Below are 21,651 nucleotides of genomic sequence, written 5' to 3'. Positions count from 1 at the left end.
ACCGGTGAAAGATTGGATGAGCGATTGCGTGGAGAAACAGAAACCTGCTCACTCCACCCTCGAGTAATAGATTGGATTGCTCGCATCTTGTTCTTGTTCGTTCTTCGATTGCGCACAGGAAACGATCTTCGTGATCAGGCCGATCTCGCATCAGCAAGGTCGGTAACCACAGGGAGTTGGTTCAGCGATTGCATTGGCGCCTCGGGCTTGCTCGTCGTAGTCGGATCGCAAGGGTCATCTTCCGCCAAATCGGAATTATCTCTACTCGCCGAAAGATCGGGCACCTCAGCTACATCAATGCAACCAGCAACAAATGACGCGAAAGCACACAAATTCAACAATGCAGATTATTGAAAGAAAGTGCGAGGCTCAAAAGGGTGCTGGGATAAGATCTAACCTGAATTTTTATGTGGTTTTGTGGACTGTAGGAAAAAAAAAACGCTCGATAAACTCACCGATCAACCTGGAAATCTGATACCAATTGATGAAGCTGAGGTGCCCGATCTTTCGGTGAGTAGAGATAATTCCGATTTGTCGGAAGATGACCCTTGCGATCCGACTACGACGAGCAAGCCCGAGGCGCCAATGCAATCGCTGAACCAACTCCCTGTGGTTACCGACCTTGCTGATGCGAGATCGGCCTGATCACGAAGATCGTTTCCTGTGCGCAATCGAAGAACGAACAAGAATAAGATGCGAGCAATCTAATCTATTACTCGAGGGTGGAGTTCTGAATACACGAAGACAGCGCAGATTTGCGCGTGTTCGAGAGTAGCTAAGGCTAACGTAAAACAAAACTCAGGAAATAAAGGAGGCGCAGCTCCTGAATAAATAGAGAGGGGGCGCAGCCCCTAGGGGCGGCCAACCCTAGGTCGTCCATTATGGGCCGCAATTGGGCTGGTCGTCTATTCTTCCGGGCCTTCGTTCTTTAACAACATGATGTAGTTCAATTCTCTTGCACGGGCCCGAGTCACTGGCCCAGGTGGAAGGGGTGGCGCCTGGGCTGGAGAAGGTGCTGCTGGTGTAGATGTGCTCGTGTTGGTGTTGATGTCCACATCAGGAACCATTTCTTCGTTTTGCGCAACGAACATGCCCAATCCACTACTTTAGGTCCAAAACTCATGTTTGGGGTGGTTTTGCGCAATTTCGTTGCCGCACGTCACCCATTCCGAAAAAGGGTGTCGGGGTGCATACAAAGAATGAGTTTTCGCCACCGGAACCATTTCTTCGTTTTTCACAACGAACATGCCCAATCCACTACTTTTGGTCCAAAATTCATGTTTGGGGTGGTTTCGCGTAATTTCGTTGCCGCACGTCACCCATTCCGAAAACGGATGTCGGGTGCATACAAAGCACGAGTTTTCGCCACCGGAACCATTTCTTCGTTTTGCGCAACGAACATGCCCAATCCAATACTTTAGGTCCAAAACTCATGTTTGGGGTGGTTTCGCGCAATTTCGTTGCCGCACGTCACCCATTCCGGAAATGGGTGTCGGGGTGCATACAAAGCACGAGTTTTCGCCACCGGAACCATTTCTTCGTTTTGCGCAACGAACATGCCCAATCCACTACTTTAGGTCCAAAACTCATGTTTGGGGTGGTTTTGCGCAATTTCGTTGCCGCACGTCACCCATTCCGAAAACGGGTGTCGGGGTGCATACAAAGAATGAGTTTTCGCCACCGGAACCATTTCTTCGTTTTTCACAACGAACATGCCCAATCCACTACTTTTGGTCCAAAATTCATGTTTGGGGTGGTTTCGCGTAATTTCGTTGCCGCACGTCACCCATTCCGAAAACGGATGTCGGGTGCATACAAAGCACGAGTTTTTGCCACCGGAACCATTTCTTCGTTTTGCGCAACGAACATGCCCAATCCACTACTTTAGGTCCAAAACTCATGTTTGGGGTGGTTTTGCGCATTTTCGTTGCCGCACGTCACCCATTCCGAAAATGGGTGTCGGGGTGCATACAAAGCATGAGTTTTCGCCATCGGAACCATTTCTTCGTTTTTCACAACGAACATGCCCAATCCACTACTTTAGGTCCAAAACTCATGTTTGGGGTGGTTTCGCGCAATTTCGTTGCCGCACGTCACCCATTCCGAAAACGGGTGTCGGGTGCATACAAAGCACGAGTTTTCGCCACCGGAACCATTTCTTCGTTTTTCGCAACGAACATGCCCAATCCACTACTTTAGGTCCAAAACTCATGTTTGGGGTGGTTTCGCGCTATATCGTTGCCGCACGTCACCCATTCCGAAAACGGGTGTCGGGGTGCATACAAAGCACGAGTTTTTGCCACCGGAACCATTTCGTCGTTTTTTGCAACGAACATGCCCAATCCACAACTTTAGGTCCAAAACTCATGTTTGGGTGGTTTCGCGCAATTTCGTTGACGCACGTCACCCATTCCGAAAACGGGTGTCGGGGTGCATACAAAGCACGAGTTTTCGCCACCGGAACCTTTTCTTTGTTTTTTGCAACGAACATGCCCAATCCACTACTTTAGGTCCAAAACTCATGTTTGGGGTGGTTTTGCACAATTTCGTTGCCGCATGTCACCCATTCCGAAAACGGGTGTCAGGGTGCATACAAAGCATGAGTTTTCGCCACCGGAATCATTTCTTCATTTTTCACAACGAATTTTGTAGCTGAGGTGCCCGATCTTTCGGCGAGTAGAGATAATTCCGATTTGGCGGAAGATGACCCTTGCGATCCGACTACGACGAGCAAGCCCGAGGCGCCAATGCAATCGCTGAACCAACTCCCTGTGGTTACCGATCTTGCTGATGCAAGATCGGCCTGATCACGAAGATCGTTTCCTGTGCGCAATCGAAGAACGAACAAGAACAAGATGCGAGCAATCTAATCTATTACTCGAGGGTGGAGTTCTGAATACACGAAGACAGCGCAGATTTGCGCGTGTTCGAGAGTAGCTAAGGCTAACGTAAAACAAAACTCGAGAATAAAGGAGGCGCAGCTCCTGGATAAATAGAGGGGCGCAGCCCCTAGGAGCGGCCAACCCTAGGTCGTCCACTATGGGCCGCAGTTGGGCTGGACGTCTATTCTTCTGGGCCCTCATTCTTTAGTAGCATGACGAAGTTAAGATCTCTGGCACGGGCCCGAGTGATTGGCCCAGCTAATGAAGGAAGTGGCGCTTGATGTGGAGGTGCTGCTGGTGTAGTCGTACTCATAGTGATGTCCTCATCATCCCCCCCTTCTTGAAGTAAAGTCGCCCTCGACGACAACTCCTCATCCTCGGCCATATATGGTTTCAAATCTGCAACATTAAAACTAGTGGAAACACCAAATTCCGCAGGCAGGTCAAGGATATAAGCATTATCATTAATCTTTGTTAGCACCTTAAAAGGACCAGCAGCACGAGGCATTAATTTAGAACGACGCAAAGTAGGAAACCGATCCTTTCTCAAGTGCAACCAAACCATATCACCTGGCTCAAAAGTAACATGTTTTCTTCCTTTACTACCAGCAACCTGATTTTTAGCATTAGTAGCAGCAATGTTCTGTTTCGTTTGTTCATGTATGGTAATCATTTGTTCAACATGGGCAGCAGCATCTACATGTGGGGCGTTCGCAGCATTAAGTGAAATCAAATCAATAGGTGCCCTAGGGATGTAACCATAAACAATCTGGAAAGGGCACATCTTTGTAGAAGAATGTGTGGCATGATTGTAAGCAAATTCAACATGAGGCAAGCAATCCTCCCAACGTCTCAAATTCTTGTCTAAAACAGCCCTAAGCATGGTAGATAAAGTTCTATTTACTACCTCAGTTTGTCCATCAGTCTGAGGGTGACAAGTAGTGCTAAACAACAATTTAGTTCCCAATTTGTTCCAAAGAGATCTCCAAAAATGGCTTAGAAACTTAGCATCGCGATCAGAGACTATTGTTTTTGGAATACCATGTAAACGAATAATTTCTCTAAAGAACAATTCAGCAACAATGCTAGCATCATCAGTTTTATGACAAGGTATAAAGTGAGCCATTTTAGAGAATCTATCAACAACCACAAAAATACTATCCCTCCCCTTCTTAGTTCTAGGCAAGCCCAAAACAAAGTCCATAGAGATATCAAGCCAAGGAGAAGAAGGGACAGGCAAAGGCATATACAAACCATGGTTGTTCAACCGTGACTTAGCTTTCTGACAAGTAGTGCAGCGTGCAACAAGGCGCTCCACATCAGCGCGCATCCGAGGCCAAAAGAAATGGGCAGCCAACACCTCATGCGTTTTGTAGACGCCAAAATGCCCCATGAGACCGCCTCCATGCGCTTCCTGTAACAACAAAAGACGAACCGAGCTAGCTGGAATACACAGCTTGTTAGCGCGAAACAGGAACCCATCCTGTATGTGAAATTTGCCCCATGGTATCCCTTTAATACAATGGCCGAAAGCATCTTTAAAATCAGCATCGTCAACATATTGATCCTTCACAGTGTCCAAACCAAAGATTTTAAAATCTAATTGTGACAGCATGGTATAGCGACGAGACAAAGCATCAGCAATAACATTGTCCTTCCCGTTCTTGTGTTTAATAATGTAAGGAAAGGACTCAATGAATTCGACCCATTTAGCATTACGACGGTTCAGATTTGTTTGGGTACGAATATGTTTTAAAGCCTCATGATCAGAATGAATTATGAACTCACGATGCCAAAGATAGTGCTGCCAAGTATGCAAAGTGCGCACTAAAGCGTAAAGCTCCTTATCATAAGTAGAATATTTCAGACTAGCACCGCTTAATTTTTCACTAAAATAAGCAACTGGTTTTCCTTCTTGTAAGAAAACAGCACCTAGCCCAATACCGCTAGCATCGCATTCAAGCTCAAAAACTTTATTAAAATCAGGCAATTGCAAGAGGGGAGCTTGGGTTAACTTATCTTTCAAAGTGCTGAACGCTACCTCCTGCGAATCACTCCAAGCAAACGGCACATCTTTCTTTGTAAGCTCATGTAGAGGCGCTGCAATGGAGCTAAAATCACGAACAAATCTGCGGTAGAAACCGGCAAGTCCAAGAAAGCTCCGAATTTGTGTGACCGTCGTCGGTGTAGGCCACTCCCGAATGGCAGCAATCTTGCTGCTATCCACCTCAATGCCCTGCGGAGTAACCACATAACCAAGAAACGAGACACGTTGCATGCAAAATGTGCACTTTTCCATGTTACCAAACAAGCGAGCAGCACGCAAAGCGTCAAAAACAGCACACAAATGTTCTAAATGCTCCTCTATAGACTTGCTGTAAATAAGGATATCATCGAAATAAACAACAACAAACAAACCTATGAAGGCCCGTAGAACTTCGTTCATTAAACGCATAAAGGTGCTGGGAGCATTAGTCAATCCAAATGGCATAACCAACCATTCATATAAACCAAATTTCGTTTTAAAAGCCGTTTTCCATTCATCACCGAGTTTCATTCTAATCTGATGGTAACCGCTACGCAAATCAACCTTAGAGAAAATAACGGCACCACTAAGCTCATCTAGCATATCATCAAGGCGTGGAATAGGATATCGATAACGAACTGTGATGTTATTAATAGCACGACAATCTACGCACATACGCCATGACCCATCTTTCTTTGGAACGAGTAAAACAGGAACCGAGCAAGGGCTAAGAGACTCACGAATGTAACCCTTATCAAGCAGCGTCTGCACCTGGCGCTGGATCTCCTTCGTCTCATCTGGATTTGTACGGTACGGGGCGCGGTTCGGAAGAGAAGCGCCGGGGATGAGATCGATCTGATGCTCAATGCCACGGAGGGGAGGAAGACCCGGTGGTAAGTCCGTAGGATAAACATCAGCATACTCCTGCAAAAGGTTAACAACAGCAGGGGGTATATCCAAAGACGGTGCATCATTAAGCGGAACAAGCATTCGCGAGCATACAAGTGCATAACAGGGCATATGAGCTTCATGGAGATCATCAAAATCAGCACGTGTAGCAAGTAAAACAGGAGAGTGCAACTTGATTTCAGATTTAATAGGTGCGGCTGATGTCGATTTGAATTGTTGTGCAGTTTTAGCAGCCCTAGTAAGATCATCTTTCAAAATTTGGTCAGGGGTCATTGGATGTATAATTATTTTCTGGCCTTTAAACATGAAAGAATAATGATTTGAACGACCATGATGTAAACTATCAGTATCATATTGCCAAGGTCGACCTAATAACAAAGAGCATGCTTCCATAGGAATAACATCGCAATCAGCATAATCAGAATAAGAACCCAGCGAAAAGGGGACACGTACCAAACGTGTTACCTTTATTTTACCACCATCATTAAGCCATTGAATGTGATACGGATGTGGATGTGTGCGAGTGGGCAAGGATAATTTCTCTACCAACGCTGTACTTGCCAAATTGTTGCAGCTGCCACTATCGATGATGATGTGAATCGACCGTTCGTGCACGACGCCCTTGGTATGGAATAGAGTGTGTCGCTGATTTTTTTCGGCCTGGGCAACCTGTGTGCTGAGAACACGCTGCACAATAAGACTCTCATACCTATCGGCGTCGATGGGATCAACGTGGACTTCCTCATTTTCTGCATGGTTAGTGGCAATCATAGCATGACTAGTTTCCTCAGAATCACTAGCTGAAGAGTACTCACCATTGTCCCGTATAAGCAAGGTACGCTTGTTTGGGCAGTCCCGAATCATGTGCCCAAACCCTCTGCAACGATGGCACTGAATATCCCGTGTACGTCCTGTGGAAGAAGCGGCGCCTTTGGCAGGGGGCGCCACTGGCTTGGTCGTCCCTGTGCGCGATGTAGTGCTAGGCGTAGAAGGTGCAGGGCTGGAAGGAGTTGAGCTGTGTGTTGGACCCCGGCCTGCAAAAGAGTTAGTATATGTCTTTGATCGTCGTCCCTGCACTTCACGTTCAGCTTTTCAAGCATATTCAAACAATGTGGTTATATCAAAATAATCCTTATAATCAAGTATATCCTGAATTTCCCTGTTCAAACCACCACGAAAACGCGCCATAGCAGCGTCATCTGACTCAACCAAACCACAACGAAGCATACCCTTTTGCAACTCCTGGTAATATTCCTCAACAGATTGTGAACCTTGTTGAAAACGCTGCATTTTGTTAAGCAAATCACGAGCATAATAGGAAGGAACAAATCTGTGGCGCATGGCAGTTTTTAATTGGGTCCAAGTAATGACACTGTTAATGGGAAGTTTTTGTTTATACTCACGCCACCAAATTAAAGCAAAATCAGTAAATTCACTAATGGCAGCCTTCACTTGGCTATTAGCAGGAATATCATGGCATGAAAATTTCTGTTCTACCTCTAATTCCCAATCAAGATATGCAGCAGGATCATATTTACCATTAAAAGATGGAATTTTAAATTTGATCTTAGAAAATAAGTCATTAGGGGGATGACGAACCACACGACGTGCACGACCACGGCGATCTCCATCGTCCTTCTCAGTGTCACCGCCGTATTCCTGCTCCATCTTTGTGGTCAATGCATCAAGGCGTGCCAGGATGGTGTCGAGTGTGGTGCGAGTCGCCGTTTGAGCAAGGTCAAGTTGGTTGAAACGCTCGGTCGTCGAAGTGATCGTTGAATCAAGCCGTTCATGCATCGTCCTAATGTCAGCAGCAAGTCCATCAACTTGTCCCCTTACTTCCTGCAACTGGGCATCCACCATGTCGTGTGCTCCTGCCATAGTTAGCGCAAACACCAAAACACCAAAAGGAGAAAAACCAACGACAAAAACAGGGGTGTACTGCTCACAAGGCGCTCACACTAGTGCTGTTATCAAGTTCTTATCCGTTCTTACCAAGCCACAGTGGTGAACTGCAATCAACAGGTGGAACCGGTGTGTTGGAGACTTGTTCTCAAATGCTATGAGTTAAGAACAAGGCAACATAGAAAATGTTAATCGTTAAAGTCCTTCGTCCTTCGAAGCATTATTTCCCTTAGGATATAATGGTTTTTGGACGAAGGTTATGAGAGGCGTACCTTCATAACTTTATTATACAATGACGAGGGAGGAAATATAAGGAATATAAAAGCCAACATAAACAATTATGTATTATTATCAGGCATAAACAGAAATATCGTTGAATTACAAGTGTACCTTTAACTGGAAGGAGATGATAGTACAAACGTGACGTAGAAAGCGAATGCCAAGTCAGCGTGAACAGTACGGGGGTACTGTTCACCTATTTATAGGCACGGGACACAACCCAAACAAAATTACATTCATGCCCTTTACACTTGATAATAATTCTATAGTAATCTGTCGAGGTCTAAATAGCCTTTTCATCTTTAAGTCGGTTTCACTTTTTGCTGCCGCACTAAAGCTTTCCTGCTCACACCTTCAGCGCTGTATCAACCTTCGTATTGTTCTGGTCTACTGTGATGCCGACTTGAGTCCGAAGATACCTGTTCACACATTATACTCCAGAAATACTGTTAAATCCTGTTTTTGAGGACCTTCGGAAGCCGAAGGTCCCCAACAGTAGCCCCTCGCAATATTAATTTGTTTAAAATAATAAATTTAGATTGCGACATTGACGAAGGCTTTTCGCCGAAGGTCCGAAAAAACACCTTCCCTTTGCTAGAATAGCAACATTCACTGACAAGCGGGGTCTTTCAATTTTCAACGCTCTTGGCGTATAAATACGGTCATACCGCAAACTCATTTGACACGCTCTCTGGCCAACTGCTCCCGCTCACTCAATTTTTAGCTCTTGTGCACTACGATTTGCTAAGCTTTTAGTTTTGAAGCTTCGGCTTTGAAAATAGTTTTTTAGTATCTTTGAAGATGTCCGAAGATAAGAAGACTGCTGCTGAGACGAAGCTGAGCCTCGACGAAGAGAAAAATTTGGGGTTTCTTATAGCGATGTCAAAGACCAATACAGAAAAAATCACCAAGGAGATTCTGGAAGGTTTGTCTGAGGATACTGGTGACAGTGACAGCTATGATGTGGACAGTGGTGGTGAAGACTCCGAAGATCGTCCCTGGCGACCAAGCCATTCAGTTTATGGTAAATCAACTATCAAAGAGAATCATCTTGTCAATATGAGAGGAAGGTATTTCCGGGATTTGTCCATTGTGAGGGCGGACGAAGGGGAAAAAACTTGCCCACATCCTGAAGAGAATGAAGTCGTAGTGTACCGAAGCTTTTTGAAAGCTGGACTGCGATTTCCCTTGAGCAGCTTCGTTGTAGAGGTACCGAAAATATTCGAAATCTATCTCCATCAACTTACCCCCGAGGCAATTATAAGGCTGAATATCTTCGTGTGGGCCGTGAAAAGCCAAGGTCTGAAGCCTGATGCAAAAAGCTTCTGCAATATACACGAATTATCATACGAGACAAAACCTTGGGGTAAGGAACAGTATCACAATAAGTTTGGCTGCTACAGTTTCGTTTCTCGGTCCGGGTCAAGCTGCCCCGTGCCAACCTTTCGGAAGAGATGGCCCGGCGACTGGATGACAGAATGGTTTTATGTGAAGAATGATCTGACAGTACGAGAAGATATCAAAGGTATAATTATGCTCCCTATTTGGCAAAGCTTCGGCCTTCGGAAGCCGAAGGTTGAAATGAATGAAGCGGCCGAAGAATGCCAGAGGGCCTTCGGCGTTATCTGTTCTTTTATTGGAACGAGAGACTTAGTACAAGAGCATATTGCCTTCAGGGTATGGCCGCTCGCGGAGAAATGGGAAATGCCACAAGAAACCATAAAAGAGGCCGACGAAGGTGGACTTATCAGGTTGAAGTACACTTTTAAATTTGGAGATAAATTCGTTGAGCCAGATGATGACTGGTTGAAAAGCATTGAAAATTTAAGTGATGAACTGCTTGGGGCTTATTCGAAGGCCGAAGACACTGCAATGTCAGCAGCCTTCGGAGGCCGAAAAAAGAAGAGGCTGAATCGGGTATTTGATGCAATCGGGTTTGTCTACCCTGACTATTGCTATCCCATTCGAAGGCAGAAGAGAAAAAACACAACCTCTGCAAAAGAAGAAGCTGCAACTGCTCCTAGCGAGCCAGAACCGAAAAGAAAGAAGATAAAGGTCCTCACACATCGGCCGCGCTATATTGAACCAGCTTCGGTGCCTGAGTTTACCGGAGAAACCTCTTCGGCCACCGAAGCTGAAAAACCAACCGAGCCAACCTTGCTGCCAGAAGTCGCAGAAACGGCCGAAGTGCCAACAAAGATAGAATTGGAACAATCAAAGACTTTGTTATCAGAAACGAAAGAGAAGGCCGAAGCGCCGTCCACAGAAAAAATGGAAGAGGTAAAAGAAGCAACTGAGGGATCAAAAACATCAGAAGTTTTGAGTCCTGCAGCAAATATTGAGACAGTAAAAAATCAAAAAGTGCCAGCAGTGACTCCGAAAAGAAAGAGAATGGCTAATGTGCTAGATGTACTGGAAACGATCAAATCTTCAAGCACACCTCCGAAGAAGGCTGTTGTCATTCCCGAAACAACAACTGAAATTTCTGGTACTAAAGCTCCAGAGCAAGAAACTGAAGCCGAAGCTGGGTCCTCAGAGCCCGCAAAGATAAAATCCTTGGAAAGTGAGGCAGAAAAAATAACAAAGCCAACTTTTGTTGAAGAAATCGGTGTCATTGCCCCCGAAGCATCCCCCAAAGTTCGTGATTATATTGTTCGTCATGCTTCGGGGGAAAAACTATCAGAAAAAGAAGAGCAAGAGGCCCAGCGCTACGCCCAAAAACTGAAGTATCCAAAGAGGGCGTTAATATTCAATGGCAGTGGAGAAGAAGACTTTTTGTATTGTCTCCCTGACAGCAAAGAGATTTCTGTCTGTCGAGAGATGAGCAAGAGCTTCGGATTCCCAACTTTAGAAGACGGGCTCTCGGTGCTGTCGAAGAACGATCTGGCCGACAGCCTGGCTTACACTAGCTTAAAGGTGCGACAAATAAGATCCAAAATTTTTCGTTTGTTTAAACCTATTGACGCACACATATTTCTCTTTGCAGGGCCTGATACTTAGCAATGCCCTTAGAGCACAGAAAGATGCTGAAGACGAAGGGTGTTCTATAGCCCTGAGCAACCTTCATTCCGAAGTTATTGAACTGAGGAACGAAGGTCTTGAAAAAGATAAAATATTACACTCATTGATAAATAAAATAAAGGAAGACGAAGCTGCTTTTAAAGATCAAGCTGAAGCCCAGAAGCGCGAAATTGAAGATCTTCGGAAACAACTGGCCAGAGCCAAGGAAGAACGCATACTTGAAGAAACAAAGCGAGAACTCAGCGACCAATGGGCAGATCACTTAGAAGGAACTGTTGAAGAGCTTCGGTCGTCCAAGAAGAGATGCTATATCAAATCTATAGAGTGTGTTAAGAAGTTAAAGGCTAGCTTCGCCAGAGTCGGCGCATTCTCAAGCGAGGAAAACTTTACGAGAGGCAATCCCGAAGGTCCCATCGAATGGATCGACCACGAAGCTGAAGCCTTCGAAGAAATTTTAAATAGCCATGGAGATATATGCGCTTTCTCGGGCGCCAGAGGGATTGCCACCATTTTAGAGAAAAAGGGTTGTGAACATATAAAAATTTTAGCACAAACCGAAGCTGCTTTGTCCTTTGAAGATGCAAGAGATCCTTCGGCTGAAGCTAGCATGGTCGGTGGAAAATTTTTCACCGACATCTGGGATAATGGTGGCCGAGAAATGGCAGGAGAAATTATTCAAAGAAGTGAAAAGGGCATTCACGATGCTAGAGAAGTAGCTGAGGCTGCTGAAAAGAGCGCAGAGCCCGAAGGTCAATTAGGTATCAACTAATAGTTTTTATCGTGTTGTAATCTTAAGCTTTAAGATTTGTTTGCGATTTGTAATAGCAATGTAGCCGTATCCTGTCCTACTTCAGATCCTGCTAAAGCGTCTTCGGGCCCTCAGCCGAAAGGAGACGACGAAATTAAAAAAATGGCTGAAGATATTATGGACGAAGTCATCAATCGGCTCCTGAACGAGGCTGCAGAAGTCGTTTTGAAAGAAGATTAAGTATTTTTGTAAAAACTTCTGAAATGTAATATACTGTAACATTTTGTAACCCCTAATGTAATATACCTATTTTTGTTACTCCATTCTTTACGATGCATGAAACTTTACACGTACCGCTTTTGAGTCTTTGACGAAAAAACACCTTCCCTTCTTTTCATGCTTCGTGAAGAAGAATTTTTCTTTGTCACAACAATATCCAGTGTTCTGATGAATAATATCCAGGCTTCGTGAAGATATTTTCCGAAGCTACACTTCCGAAGATCAATGATGTATCTTTTTGTGACATTATGATTTTTCCCTTTTTTGAAAGCGTTCTTCTGTAGATTGATAACGCGTCCACCTCTTGTGCCATATGCAAAATGATGTATGATGCTTATGCTATGCGAAATGATGCGATGATGTTATGTTATGTGAGATGATGTTTATTCCGAAGATACATACGCATCCCTGCAATAAAACACAATCTTTTATAAGCCTCCCTTAGGAGCTTCTTCGCCTTTTACTTCAGCGGAATCAGCGTTTATTTTTCGCTGTAAGCCTCCCTTAGAAGCTTCTTCGCCTTTTACTTTCAGCGGTATTCGCGTTGACTTTTCGCGCTTTGCCTTTTACTTAGGCGGTATCAGCGTTGACTTTTCGCTGTATGCTCTGCATTCCCTTTGGAACGACTTTGGAGCAGAAAACTTACACTGCGCTCCCTTTGGAACGACTTTTTTGTGACTTCGGCAAACTTACTCTGCGTTCCTTAGAACGACTTTTTGTTGCTTCGAAGAATTTTCGATAGTTCGAAGGTCCTCTTTGTTATCACAAGTCTTTAAACTTCAACAATTTAAGCCTGTGAAGAAAATATATTTTCCTTGTGGGAATCAACGAAACTATTTACATGAAACCTAAACAATGTCCTTTATTGCAGAAAATAAAACTGAATGAAAAAGATTGCTATTAAGGTAGGATATTTGTCAGTAGATGTGCTTTGACTCTGGCACAGTGCTGTTGACTGTACGAGCTTCGGACTGCTCTCTGAAGTCCCTCTGGTGTGGAGCATACTGGCTCCCTTCTGGCTGCTGGCCTTGTTGCAACGGAGGTGGAGGCGGAGGCTGTTGCCAGGAAGCTTGAGGCTGACTCGCCGAAGCAACAGAAACTGCAGGGTGGTTGCCCACATATTCTGGGATGTAGGGCGAATGATACGAAGCTGTATGCATGACCTGCTTCGGCTGAGCTTGTTGTGCTGCGGCTTCGGCTATTTCCTTTTGCTTCTGAATAGTAACATGGCACATCCTGGTGGTATGGCCTTTGTTTTCACCGCAGAATAAGCAAAAGATTCTTCTCGGTTGATCGCCAAATCTTCCTCCGAAGCCCCTGGCGCCTTTGCCTCTTGGAGCTGGTGGTCGGAAGGAGCTTTGCTGTTGCCCCGAAGCCTGTGAGGAACATTGTGGCCTTTGCTGTTGGCTTCCTCTATCATCATTTTGTGTAGAGTTATGAATTGATCTCACGTGCCTCGGGTAGAACCTTCCTCCGAAGCCCCTAGTCATTTCAGAAAACCTGAAAGCCTCCTCCCTTCTTTGGCGAAAATCATTGTCGGCCCGAATGTACTCGTCCATCTTCTGGAGCAGCTTCTCCAAAGTTTGAGGAGGCTTCCTAGCGAAGTACTGAGCTGACGGTCCTGGCCGAAGCCCCTTGATCATGGCCTCAATGACAATTTCATTGGGCACCGTTGGTGCCTGTGCCCTCAAACGCAAGAACCTCCGGACATACGCCTGAAGGTATTCTTCGTGGTCCTGGGTGCATTGGAACAGAGCTTGAGCAGTAACCGGCTTCGTCTGAAACCCTTGGAAGCTAGTTAACAACAAGTCCTTCAGCTTCTGCCATGAAGTGATCGTTCCTGGTCGAAGGGAGGAATACCAGGTTTGAGCAACACTCCTGACAGCCATAACAAAAGATTTGGCCATGACTGCAGCATTGCCACCATACGAAGATACTGTTGCTTCGTAGCTCATCAAAAACTGCTTCGGGTCTGAATGACCATCGAATACGGGAAGCTGAGGCGGCTTGTAGGACGGAGGCCAAGGTGTAGCCTGTAGCTCAGCGGACAGAGGAGAAGCATCATCAAAAACAAAATTCCCATGATGGAAATTGTCATACCAGTCATCTTCGTTGGGAAAACCCTCCTGATGAAGGTCTTGGTGCTGAGGCCTTCGGTGCTGCTCATCCTGAGCAAGATGACGAACTTCTTCAGAGGCTTCGTCTATTTGCCTCTGCAGTTCAGCTAGCCTGGCCATCTTTTCTTTCTTCCTCTGCACCTGTTGATGAAGCATCTCCATGTCTCTGATTTCTTGATCTATCTCGTCCTCTGGTGGTGACGGACTGACAGCCTTCCTTTTCTGGCTTCGGGCCTCCCGAAGAGAGACAGTCTCCTGATTGTGGTCCAACGGTTGAAGAGCTGCAGTGCCAGTTGCTGGAGCTTTCTTCGGCGCCATAACGAAGGTTTATGATCGCCGAAGGTGTTCAGAAAACTCAAAGAGTGGAAGTGAGTTCACCGGAGGTGGGCGCCAATGTTGGAGACTTGTTCTCAAATGCTATGAGTTAAGAACAAGGCAACATAGAAAATGTTAATCGTTAAAGTCCTTCGTCCTTCGAAGCATTATTTCCCTTAGGATATAATGGTTTTTGGACGAAGGTTATGAGAGGCGTACCTTCATAACTTTATTATACAACGACGAGGGAGGAAATATAAGGAATATAAAAGCCAACATAAACAATTATGTATTATTATCAGGCATAAACAGAAATATCGTTGAATTACAAGTGTACCTTTAACTGGAAGGAGATGATAGTACAATCGTGACGCAGAAAGCGAATGCCAAGTCAGCGTGAACAGTACGGGGGTACTGTTCACCTATTTATAGGCACGGGACACAACCCATACAAAATTACATTCATGCCCTTTACACTTGATAATAATTCTATAGTAATCTGTCGAGGTCTAAATAGCCTTTTCATCTTTAAGTCGGTTTCACTTTTTGCTGCCGCACCGAAGCTTTCCTGCTCACACCTTCGGCGCTGTATCAACCTTCGTATTGTTCTGGTCTACTGTGATGCCGACTTGAGTCCGAAGATACCTGTTCACACATTATACTCCAGAAATACTGTTAAATCCTGTTTTTGAGGACCTTCGGAAGCCGAAGGTCCCCAACACGGTGAAAGATTGGATGAGCGATTGCGTGGAGAAACAGAAACCTGCTCGTCGTAGAAATATGTGGAGTTGTGGGTAGGCTGCACTCAAGTCAAGGATTAGCACGATCAAACAATAATGCAAAGTTGAATTATAGTGCAAAACACGAAACTATATTGCTGGCCACGGGTGCAAAGGATGGATGTAACTAGCAGAATGGCAGTACCGTAAATATTGTACTAGTGATGCCAAAAAGGCACTAGTAGAAATCACAGGTGATTTTGTTTTTCTTTTTTGTATGATTTTTTTGATATTTTTCTCAGCACAAGAAGCAACAAGATAGGAGCTACACGAAGTTTCACCTAAAACAGATATCAGATGTGGTCTATAGAAAATCAGGAAGTTCTCTGAAAAGCGTGCGAGAACGTTGACGAATTTTTTTCTTTATTTTCCTGAATTTTTTTGACAATTTTGTCGAAACCAAACAGACCGAAGGTGAGTTTGGCCGGGCTCAGAATGGTGTCAACAAGCTCCTGTAAAAATTTCAGATTTTTTGGACACCCGAGCGAAAAGTTATGCCCGGTTTACGGAAGGTACCTCAAGTGATGTTTTAAAAACTACCAGGATGAAACAACCGTATTCTTTCTCCTTCGTTTTCTTTTTTTTTGTTTCTGTTTTTTTTATGTAACCGAAGGAGAAAAACAAGGAAGCGGTCGTTGACTCGGTTTGTTTTTTTTCTGTTTTTTTTTCGTAACCGAAGGAGAAAATCAAGGAAACGGTCGTTGACTCGGTTTGTTTTTTCTGTTTTCTTTTTGACGTAACCGAAGGAGAAAAACAAGGAGACGATGTTGACTCGGTTTGTGGCGTGATCAAACGGGAGATGGTGGCGGCGCTAGGATTTGAATGGTGGAAGAACACAATGCAACCAGCAACAAGGAAACGCGAAAGCACACAAATTCAACAATGCAGATTATTGAAAGAAAGTGCGAGGCTCAAAAGGGTGCTGGGATAAGATCTAACCTGAATTTTTATGTGGTTTTGTGGACTGTAGGAAAAAAAACGCTCGATAAACTCACCGATCAACCTGAAAATCTGATACCAATTGATGTAGCTGAGGTGCCCGATCTTTCGGCGAGTAGAGATAATTCCGATTTGGCGGAAGATGACCCTTGCGATCCGACTACGACGAGCAAGCCCGAGGCGCCAATGCAATCGCTGAACCAACTCCCTGTGGTTACCGACCTTGCTGATGCAAGATCGGCCTGATCACGAAGATCGTTTCCTGTGCGCAATCGAAGAACGAACAAGAACAAGATGCGAGCAATCTAATCTATTACTCGAGGGTGGAGTTCTGAATACACGAAGACAGCGCAGATTTGCGCGTGTTCGAGAGTAGCTAAGGCTAACGTAAAACAAAACTCGAGAATAAAGGAGGCGCAGCTCCTGGATAAATAGAGGGGGCGCAGCCCCTAGGGGCGGCCAACCCTAGGTCGTCCACTATGGGCCGCAGTTGGGCTGGACGTCTATTCTTCTGGGCCCTCATTCTTTAGTAGCATGACGAAGTTAAGATCTCTGGCACGGGCCCGAGTGATTGGCCCAGCTAATGAAGGAAGTGGCGCTTGATGTGGAGGTGCTGCTAGTGTAGTCGTACTCATAGTGATGTCCTCATCAACGAACATGCCCAATCCACTACTTTAGGTCCAAAACTCATGTTTGGGGTGGTTTCGCGCAATTTCGTTGCCGCACGTCACCCATTCCGAAAACGGTTGTCGGGGTGCATACAAAGCACGAGTTTTTGCCACCGGAACCATTTTGTCGTTTTTTGCAACGAACATGCCCAATCCACAACTTTAGGTCCAAAACTCATGTTTGGGTGGTTTCTCGCAATTTCGTTGCCGCACGTCACCCATTCCGAAAACGGGTGTCGGGGTGCATACAAAGCACGAGTTTTTGCCACCGGAACCATTTCGTCGTTTTTTGCAACGAACATGCCCAATCCACAACTATAGGTCCAAAACTCATGTTTGGGTGGTTTCGCGCAATTTCGTTGACGCATGTCACCCATTCCGAAAACGGGTGTCGGGGTGCATACAAAGCACGAGTTTTCGCCACCGGAACCTTTTCTTTGTTTTTTGCAACGAACATGCCCAATCCACTACTTTAGGTCCAAAACTCATGTTTGGGGTGGTTTTGCACAATTTCGTTGCCGCATGTCACCCATTCCGAAAACGGGTGTCAGGGTGCATACAAAGCAAGAGTTTTCGCCACCGGAATCATTTCTTCATTTTTCACAACAAACATGCCCAATCCACTACTTTAGGTCCAAAACTCATGTTTGGGGTGGTTTCGCGCAATTTCGTTGCCGCACGTCACCCATTCCGAAAACGGGTGTCGGGGTACATACAAAGCACGAGTTTTTGCCACCGGAACCATTTTGTCGTTTTTTGCAACGAACATGCCCAATCCACAACTTTAGGTCCAAAACTCATGTTTGGGTGGTTTCTCGTTATATCGTTGCCGCACGTCACCCATTCCGAAAACGGGTGTCGGGGTGCATACAAAGCATGAATTTTCGCCACCGGAATCATTTCTTCATTTTTCACAACGAACATGCCCAATCCACTACTTTAGGTCCAAAACTCATGTTTGGGGTGGTTTCGCGCAATTTCGTTGCCACACGTCACCCATTCCGAAAATGGGTGTCAGGGTGCATACAAAGCATGAGTTTTCGCCACCGGAACTATTTCTTCGTTTTGCGCAACGAACATGCCCAATCCACTACTTTAGGTCCAAAACTCATGTTTGGGGTGGTTTCGCGCAATTTCGTTGACGCATGTCACCCATTCCGAAAACGGGTGTCGGGGTGCATACAAAGCACGAGTTTTCGCCACTGAAACCTTTTCTTTGTTTTTTGCAACGAACATGCCCAATCCACTACTTTAGGTCCAAAACTCATGTTTGGGGTGGTTTTGCACAATTTCGTTGCCGCATGTCACCCATTCCGAAAACGGGTGTCAGGGTGCATACAAAGCAAGAGTTTTCGCCACCGGAATCATTTCTTCATTTTTCACAACAAACATGCCCAATCCACTACTTTAGGTCCAAAACTCATGTTTGGGGTGGTTTCGCGCAATTTCGTTGCCACACGTCACCCATTCCGAAAATGGGTGTCAGGGTGCATACAAAGCATGAGTTTTCGCCACCGGAACTATTTCTTCGTTTTGCGCAACGAACATGCCCAATCCACTACTTTAGGTCCAAAACTCATGTTTGGGGTGGTTTTGCGCATTTTCGTTGCCGCACGTCACCCATTCCGAAAATGGGTGTCGGGCTGCATACAAAGCATGAGTTTTCGCCACCGGAACCATTTCTTCGTTTTTCACAACGAAAATGCCCAATCCACTACTTTAGGTCCAAAACTCATGTTTGGGGTGGTTTCGCGCAATTTCGTTGCCGCACGTCACCCATTCCGAAAACGGGTGTCGGGTGCATACAAAGCACGAGTTTTCGCCACCGGAACCATTTCTTCGTTTTTCGCAACGAACATGCTCAATCCACTACTTTAGGTCCAAAACTCATGTTTGGGGTGGTTTCGCGCTATATCGTTGCCGCACGTCACCCATTCCGAAAACGGGTGTCGGGGTGCATACAAAGCACGAGTTTTTGCCACCGGAACCATTTCGTCGTTTTTTGCAACGAACATGCCCAATCCACAACTTTAGGTCCAAAACTCATGTTTGGGTGGTTTCACGCAATTTCGTTGACGCACGTCACCCATTCCGAAAACGGGTGTCACGGTGCATACAAAGCATGAGTTTTCGCCACCGGAATCATTTCTTCATTTTTCACAACGAACATGCCCAATCCACTACTTTAGGTCCAAAACTCATGTTTGGGGTGGTTTCGCGCAATTTCGTTGCCGCACGTCACCCATTCCGAAAACGGGTGTCGAGGTGCATACAAAGCACGAGTTTTTGCCACCGGAACCATTTTGTCGTTTTTTGCAACGAACATGCCCAATCCACAACTTTAGTTCCAAAACTCATGTTTGGGTGGTTTCTCGCAATTTTGTTGCCGCACGTCACCCATTCCGAAAACGGGTTTCGGGGTGCATACAAAGCACGAGTTTTCGCCACCGGAACCATTTCTTCGTTTTTCGCAATGAACATGCCCAATCCCCTACTTTAGGTCCAAAACTCATGTTTCTGGTGGTTTCACGCAGTTTCGTTGCCGCACGTCACCCATTCCGAAAACGAGTGTCGGGGTGCATACAAAGCATGAGTTTTCGCCACCGGAATCATTTCTTCATTTTTCACAACGAACATGCCCAATCCACTACTTTTGGTCCAAAACTCATGTTTGGGGTGGTTTCGCGCAATTTTGTTGCCGCACGTCACCCATTCCGAAAACGGGTGTCGGGGTGCATACAAAGCACGAGTTTTCGCCACCGGAACCATTTCTTCGTTTTGCGCAACGAACATGCCCAATCCACTACTTTAGGTCCAAAACTCATGTTTGGGGTGGTTTCGCACAATTTCGTTGTCGTACGTCACCCATTCCCAAAACGGGTGTCGGGGTGCACACAAAGCATGAGTTTTTGCCACCGGAAGCAATTCTTCGTTTTTCGCAACGAACATGTCCAATCCACTACTTTAGGTCCAAAACTCATGTTTGGGTGGTTTCGCGCAATTTCGTTGCCGCACGTCACCCATTCCGAAAACGGGTGTCGGGGTGCATACAAAGCACGAGTTTTTGCCACCGGAACCATTTTGTCGTTTTTTGCAACGAACATGCCCAATCCACAACTTTAGGTCCAAAACTCATGTTTGGGTGGTTTCTCGTTATATCGTTGCCGCACGTCACCCATTCCTGATGTGCACCCGTTGGGTGATTGCCCGATCTTTCGATGAGAGGGTGTGGAATAACTCGATTGGGGGAGGAGACGACGTTCACGGCCCGACTACAGCCTTCCAAAGACGCTGCGCCTTAGCAACCGATACACCACCTCCTATGGCTGTCACGATCTTGTGGAGCGTGACACCCTGGCCACTAGGGCACTCGTCCTGCAAGCAATCGAAGAACTAGCAAGAACAAGTAGAACAAGTACTGAATTACCAGATCTAAATGTAGGTTTAAAGATCAAACTACAATATGGTGGGGTTCCGAAGACAAGAAGACGGGCGGCTGAACTAGCACGCGCGCTTGCAAGCAAGTAGCGAGAGCTAAACTTGATCTAAACAAAACCCGCTGTTCTTGGTGGCGGCTAGGGGGTTTATAAACATGGGAGGACGACCACAAGGGTATTGGGGTCGTGCTGCAACCCTAGGATGCGTCCCTAATGGACCTAACTTGATACACGACCCATTGGGCCAAAATAGGGTGACGCAGCACCATGGGCAGAAAAGGCAGGAAATGTCTCGGTAAGAAAACAATGATTACGGCGGCCTCAGAACAGATATGACTATAATTCCGGATCCATATGAAAGTAGACTTGATAAGCTTTCCATGTTGTGCTTGAACATTCCAATCCGAGCCCGCATCTGACCGTGGTGACCGTCACAAGTTGGTGTTCTTCTGCAGTCCGAATCCAGCATGTTCAAATCCTTTTCCCTTTCGGTCTTCTCCCTGATTCCTAAGCAAAACAAGAGTGCACGGGTCTCCATGGTCTAAATATGATGGACATGAACTCAAGAGTGTAATCACCTGATGGTTGAGTTGACGAGCACGAGCGCGAGTAATGGGACCAGAAATTGGTACTTGTATTGGTATAGATGCATCAGTAGTGTGGATGTCTTCATCATTCTCCCCTTCTTGCATTTGAGTCGTCCTCGACTCAAGCTCAACTTCCTCTCCCAAGTAGGGCTTTAAATCTGCAATGTTAAATGTGGGGCTAACCCCAAAGTCTGCAGGCAGATCTAGCCTATATGCATTGTCGTTAATTTTCTCTAGCACTTTAAACGGTCCATCGGCTCGAGGCAACAATTTAGATTTTCGTAATTCAGGAAACCTTTCCTTTCTCAAATGCAACCAAACTAAATCTCCAGGTTCAAAATTTATTTCCTTTCTACCTTTATCACTAGCAAACTTATATCTAGCATTCATACGCTCTATGTTTTCTTTAGTAGTTTCGTGCAGTTTTAACATCAATTCAGCACGCCTAGTAGCATCAAAATTTAGTTTTTCAGAAGATGGCAAAGGCATTAAATCAATAGGAGCACGAGGTAACAAACCATATACAATCTGAAATGGGCACATCTTTGTAGTAGAATGCAATGATCGATTATAAGCAAATTCAATATGAGGCAAACAGTCCTCCCACATCTTAATATTCTTCTTTAGAACTGCCCTTAACATAGTAGACAAAGTTCTATTCACAACTTCAGTTTGACCATCAGTTTGAGGATGACATGTAGTAGAAAATAAAAGCTTAGTCCCCAATTTTGCCCACAAAGTCCTCCAAAAATGACTAAGA

The sequence above is a fragment of the Zea mays genome, chromosome 1, assembly GCF_902167145.1.
Source record: "Zea mays cultivar B73 chromosome 1, Zm-B73-REFERENCE-NAM-5.0, whole genome shotgun sequence".
In the NCBI taxonomy this organism is placed as follows: Eukaryota; Viridiplantae; Streptophyta; class Magnoliopsida; order Poales; family Poaceae; genus Zea; species Zea mays.
The sequence above is the reverse complement of the archived record's forward strand: the minus strand, read 5'-3'. Positions refer to the sequence as shown.